The following is a 6,894-nucleotide window of genomic DNA, read 5'->3' on the forward strand; positions in this document are numbered from 1 at the left end:
GTTATTAGATAAAAAAGTCTCTAGAGATGCTGTCGTCAAGAGGTAACGAATCGGTGTACAGATGGAGATGTGAGCTAGCATATGCTTTTGGGTATTCCAAACATCATTGACCGGAGCAGAAAAAGGCGAATTCTTTATGTTCTGCGCATCACCTCCTACATTCGCTATTGTATTGGCCATGATTCAACGCGATGATGAATGGCTCTTGAAACCAAGAAGCGTCACCTAAATAATATGATCAATTTATTTTCGTTAATGGCTGCTCAGCATACATCTCTAAATAATTCACAGGAAAAGCAGGTGCATTGCCCATCTCTGAGAGAGACTGAAAAATGTTTACACTTAATTCATTTGCGATGCCAAAAAATTGAGAAAAAGAGAAGGCCTTACAAGTAAAAAAGCATTGCCCATTCTATAATGGAACAGGCCCCCAAATTCGAGGGCGTTAAATATACACTCGCAGCCTACACATATCAACTCATTAGAAGACGTACGCCCGTACAGCCCTTCCTCTCACCAAGTAAACGACCAAAGCCAGCAATCTCTCCAAACCTTCATCCTCAAGCACTTCTCGGCAAACTTGGGTGCCATGCAAAATCCCTTGATACTAACTTTGTACAGGGATTTCCACTGGCAATGGAGCGGAGTACAGAGGCGGTCATCATGGTTGGGTCGGTATATCTTGAGTAACCAAAATACGTACTTGACGTCTCGTGCTCCCTCCTCTCTTTTTAACACCCAAAAGCTCCAGAATGGATCTATATCTTCCTCAAATTCCAATAACCAGATGGGCTCGGCAAGTTTTGAGAGCCCATGCTTGCAGTTCTTAACAGCCTTCTGAACTCCGATAAACTTATTTTCCCATCTTTGTCGACGTTGGCTTCCTCTAGCAGAGGACCGAGGGAGCCTTTCAAACCTGTCTGCTAAAAGGGCATGGGAGCATCATATCAAAGGTTACGTTAACATGCTTAACCATTTCTTTGTACAAGGCAACATAAAAACCTGCGCCACTACTTTGAGCAGAATATACAACAAGAGGCAATACATTCGGCTAGTATTTTCAGATGAGACAATAACCAAATTATCAAGGTCACAAGCTGAACGGTTTCTTTATGTGAAGCTGCAACAGAAAGTAGCTATGCTACTGTTTTGTGCCCAATATGCAAAAAGACAGACAACTTATCCCAACTTTTGGGCAATTTTGCAAGAAACAAACTTCAAGCTCCCAAGAGACGGTCAAAATTCAGTTACAAATTAAAACAAATACATTTAGCCCTGTCTACGTAATTTAATTTTCACTCTACCCATACCCATAGTGACACAAATGAGAACTAGAGGGCAAATGAACGTGGAAGGGATGAATAAATGAAGATAGTCAAAATTACCAGTCGAAGTTCTTCTGGGGTTATATAACCATCACGATCAATGTCAAATATTTCAAAAAAGTGGCCTGTGACCGCAGCTGCCACTTCTCTGAGTCATGTTCCTCCATTCGATGCACATGAAGAGTAGCTGCAACAAACTCAGTAAAATCCACTTAGCTCATCCGTGTTGCTATCGATCTACATGAAGGAAAAATAAAAGAGATTCTTATGCACCATTCAGGACTCACATGTTTGTGCAATATCTAAAAGCTTGGCAGCAGCTCATCTTATGAACGAAAAAATTAGTCCAACATTTCTTGGCTAACAACACAAGCAAGTTTTCAAAATGATGAAACATGAAGCAAGAACTAAATGGAAACTTCAAGCATCGAATATGAACAAAAGAGAATCACCAAAACAATAAAAGAAGAAAGTGAAACTGACAGAAAATGGTATTCCACAAAACCCACCAGAAAAACAAATCTCAATTGCTAATACACAAGGAGAAAACAAGGCCATAACAAAGGTAAAGATAAAAGTTACCGCTTGAAGAATCTCTAAGACACGTGGTCCTTCATCTTGCAGGGAAGATCCTGAGCAAGGGCCTGCATGCATACAACACTCATGATCATGATGTAATTAAATATTCATCAGAGTGAATGGGGAATGAGAAAGAAATGGATACCTCTTTCATTTCTTCAAGACTAATAGAACCATTTTTATCTACATCAATTGCAGCAAATTGATCCTTGAGGTCAGCAAGTTCCTCTTCATCGAGTGTGCTTGCTAGTGCCTGCAAGCAATATTTGTTAGACATTGACATGATATAATATCCTTTCCTCTTTGAACAAATCTTACAGAGCAGTTTTGTTACCCGTAAAGCAAATTGTTTCAGTCGACCGTACTTCACAAATTGTCTCATATTGTTTAAAACTGATACATCAATAGGGATATCTGATGCATTTCCTCCTTCTCTGACCCATGGATATGCTGAAAGTTGCAGCAATGAATAAAGATCAATGTTAAGAGGAAACAGAAATTATTTTCCCAACATAAATGGTCCATGCTCCAATAAGCAACCACTTCTTTTCCTAAATCTTGAAATGAATCTATTAAAAAGTAGGGTTATAGAAGCACAGATGACTAACAAAATTGCCACAGATGTCTCTAATTTACCTGCTCATGATTTGTAAGAGACCGAGATGTAGGAGGTTGCGAAAAACCACTCAAATGAGCCAAAGCATCAGCTAGAGCATTTACACCTTGCTCTTCAATTAGTTTTTGTGCTGTTGGAGTGAAAAACCCTACAGACTTAGGATGAACCACTTTGAGGGTCGCAACAACTTGCTCAGCGGATGACTCCAAAACTTCATGCATTGCTGGAGGGCTAATAAACTCAAATGTGCAACCTACACCTCACTCAATGGATCTGACAGTTCGCCTCTTGACTACTTGTATACATCAAGATAGCCATTCCTTCTTTCCCGGCGCGTCCAGTACGAACAGACCGATGGACAAAAGTCTCTGAATCATTTGGCAGTTCATAGTGGATGACCTGGCATTAGGAGTTGCATACTCTTGTTAATCTTATACACGTAGCTTTGTGAGAGGACAACTAATCGTGCAGGTAAACAAACATAAAAAACTAAATAACCTACGAGATCAACATTAGGATATCCAGCCCATGAGATGCAACATCAGTAGCAACAAGAACAGTGAACTTCCCCTGCCGGAAACCATTAAGAGTTCTCTCCCTCTGATGCTGAGAGATATCCCCATGCAATGCTTCAGAGGCAATGATACTCATAAATGCCATTGACACCTCATCTGCATCTCTTTTAGTCTGTGTGAAAACAATGGTCTTCCCACCTTTCACATACACGTAAGATAGATATACAAAAAGGTCATTTATCTAGTAAAAGCACAATCTATTAAAGCCTACCATAAAGCATGTAGGCAAGAACAAAATCAAAGCCTTCTTCCACTAAGCAGGAAGAATCTTAAGAAACAGCATGATAGAGAAATTCAGGACATATGCCTAATGGGAGACATCCATATGCAAATGTTAGCGAATCAAATAAGCATCTTGATTGGGGAAAAAGATATCAAATATGAGGGAAGCATCTCCTACCGTGATGAGATCACTTAGAATGGTACACTTTGAAGTTGGAGTTGCTGATGTGGCAAAAATTTTAATTCCCTCTGCGAGTTTTCATCTTGTTCTCCAACCTACATCAAGAAAATAAAGAACAGGCAAACCACATAAGCCATCACGCGACATTTTGATGAGCCACACTCCTCCATTTCTGCGACTGTACTATGCAAAAATTCAGGCCTATACCCAATATCGGATCATGCAAGAAGTTTGGGCAGACGGAGACAGAGAGATTGTTATTGAGAGAAGAACTTTACCAAGTCAATTGTCAAAGGATTGTTCAAGTGCTTTCTCGCCAGTTTCTTCACCCAACCAGGCATTGTGGCAAAGAAAAGCAGGCTCTGTCGCTGTGAGGGAAGCTTTTCCAAGATCACCTCCACATCTTCCTCAAAACCAACGGCAAGCATCTGATCAACTTCATCAAGTACCAAAATTCCACTTCTCCCAATTTAAGGCTGTTACTGTTGATCAAATCAATGATTCGACCAGGAGTCCTGACAACTACATTGAACCCTGGGAAAGGACACTTTGTTGGGTAATGTAAGAAACTCCCCATAAACACACACGGTGTTTAAGTAAGGTGTAGATTCCTTAATTTCTTTCTCTACTTGTTTTGCTAATTCCCTTGTTGGTGCTAAGGCCAAAACTCTAGGAAGTTGCCCATATCTAAGAGACATTTACAGTATAATCTGTCATTAGAAAATGCTCAAACATTGAGGTCACCAAGATAATTAAAATTATTACTCAAATACCTCGGACTTCTATGTTCATCACCATCAGTAAGACGCTTCAGTATGGAATCCCAAAAGCTAAAGTCTTCCCGTTCCAGTCTTCGCACGAGCAATTAAATCACACCCTTCAAGCACAGGGGTTAACACCGCTCTCTAACAATCACAGAATAGTACAAGGAACATGGGTTTGCCATTGAAAACATGATGAAACTTGAGTAGAGTGAACAATGAAGGGGGAAAAGTAATGAGTGATGAGTGAACAATCCTAGTGCTGGCAAAAGTAAAGAAACCAAATATCGAGTCGATTAAAAAAACGAATTCTGCCTGTGTAAAGCCTTAGTCCCAACAACATCTTAGTGTTTAACAGCTCAATTTTCAGCATAGGATAGTCATCTAACGTAAGCTACGACAGAACATCCCAGAATACGTATTATGATTGCCTGCACTTAACTCCATCGGTGGTTCGCCTAGCACATTAACAAAGGTCAAGGTTTTCTACTTAATTTTCCAGCCAACTAAGTATGCTCAAACAAAGAAAAACTCAGCCACCAATAAACAACAGCAATTCATACCAGAGCGAAAATATTGGATAACATAGGGGAAGGAAACAAAGGATAAAGCATACTTGAATGGGAAAGAGATGGGTAATGCCACGTTTCTCAACAAATTCCACGAGCCTCTGAGGCAAACCCAGCTTGGAGAGAGCTAGCTCGTCCTCGCTCACACTCTCAGCCTCGCCGCCCTCAGACACGAAGCCGCCCTCATCCTCACTCGCGTCAACCTCGCTCTCCGAGAACCCACCGGTCCCCAACTTCTTGAAAGCCTCCTCGCTCAGCAACCAGTTCGGCGTGGCGATGGCAGACGTCACGAAGCTGCTCAGGCTCCTCCTAAGGCCGCGCCTTTTCACGCACCCACTTTCTAAAAGCCCAAAGGGTCTTCGGACATGGCACTCGCTGGACGAACAGAGCAAGGAATTGAAGTGGGGCTTCTCGGAAAACGACAGAGAAACCACGGCACCAGCCGAGCGATTGCTTCTCGGTTGCGAGTCGGGGGACGGAGAGAGGCGAGCGAAATCGGCCGTCGGGAGAGAGTGCGATTTAGGAAGAAGTGCGCCGAGAGAATGGAGCCCAGAGATGAGGCCGTCGAGTGGAGAGAGAAAGGCCGTCGTCGGGAGGGAGCGACGGTCGTCGGAGGAATCGCTAGACCGGAAGGAGCGTCGGAGGAAGAGAGAGCAAAGAGGAGAGAGAAGACAGAGGAGAGAATGCTTTACACTTTTTTAAACGCCCGCGCGTTGGTTTAAATTGGAACGACGGGAGAGAGAAGAGGGAGCCGAGGGAGCCGACGTGGACCTGCCAACCGACGGAGGCAACCGGCGAAGGGGCGTCGGCGTCAGAGTCGGGTTCAGGGGAGGAGGCGGCGTCGGCGTAGGCGTCGGAGTCGGAGTCGGAGTCGAGGGCGACGGAGTCAACCGGCAGAGGTGGAGGGCCGTCGGCGTCGCGTTTCGCTGGAAGAGAGTCACGACTTCGCAGAGGGGGAGAGAGAGAGCAGAGCGGACGTCGCGAGAGGGAGGCGGAGGAGCGTCGAACACGACGAGGCAGCTCAGCACCAGCTTCTCCAGCAACCTCGCCTCCGAGCCTTCCGTGTGTGCGGGTCTCGCTTGGCGGGCGACGTCGCCGACGTTGAGGGGAGCTCGAAGAGGCCTGCTTCTCCTCCGCGTGCTGCATCTGCGATCCCGGGAACGCCGGAACGAATGACGGAGCAGCAACGAACCCGAAGAGAGAAGCGAGTGAGCACCGGAGAAGCGGCGGCCGTAATGTGGTTCGTCGGTGATGGCAGGAGAACGGCCGCTTGATGCACGGCGGAGCAACAACGAGCGCGGAAAGAGGATTTCAGATTCAAAATTCGAAAGGAAAGAAATGGAGAGGAAAGAGGAACGAACGGCCATTTTCTTTCTCAAACGAAGGAAAGAGAAAAGTTTCCGCAATAAATGCTCTGACAGGAGAGAGAGCGTGCAGGTCAGGAGGAGAGGACGTCCTTTCTTTTGCCAGCCGAGCCGAGCCACCAGCCGAGACGAGAGTTAGAGGAGAGAGGAAGAAGCGCTGAGTCGAGGAGCAGACGCCTGACTTTATGGGTCCCACGAGGACACGTGTCGCGCTCCCACCGCCTTTTGTTTGCCACGTTGATACATAAGGCGTACCCAATATTTTCTCCGAATGAAGAGCGAAGGCGGGGCCCTGGCCTTGGTCCAATGTCCGCCGTACCTACTGAAACTACACCTAGAATCCCATAAATGGGACTGCACAAAAACGACCAATCGCGGCGCGCCATGCATGTCCATCATTTAATGGCATCTAGGAAGCCGTTTCGCAGCGAGAGCGTTTCCCACATGAACCACTCCCATGAGATTGCTAACTCAACTTGGGCTCCTTTATCTCACACACAACTTCTTTATTATCAATAATTTACACAATAAACGATGAAGATCTCTTTTATTTGTTCACTTTTGTTAGTGATCCAAACAGTCGTTTTATGAAAAATACTTTTCAAATCTTATATTTTTCATTACTTTACATTTTAAATAAATGGCTTTTTTTCTTTATCACGGGCATATACTAAAGTATATTGAAATTGCAAAACCTACACA

General features: G+C 44.4%; 1 pseudogene; it reads right to left on the reverse strand.

Annotated features, from left to right (window-relative positions):
• Positions 1–772: 772 nt before the first annotated feature.
• Positions 773–6,578, reverse strand: LOC104436808 (annotated as a pseudogene).
• Positions 6,579–6,894: the final 316 nt, after the last annotated feature.

The sequence above is a fragment of the Eucalyptus grandis genome, chromosome 8, assembly GCF_016545825.1.
Source record: "Eucalyptus grandis isolate ANBG69807.140 chromosome 8, ASM1654582v1, whole genome shotgun sequence".
Taxonomy (NCBI): Eukaryota; Viridiplantae; Streptophyta; class Magnoliopsida; order Myrtales; family Myrtaceae; genus Eucalyptus; species Eucalyptus grandis.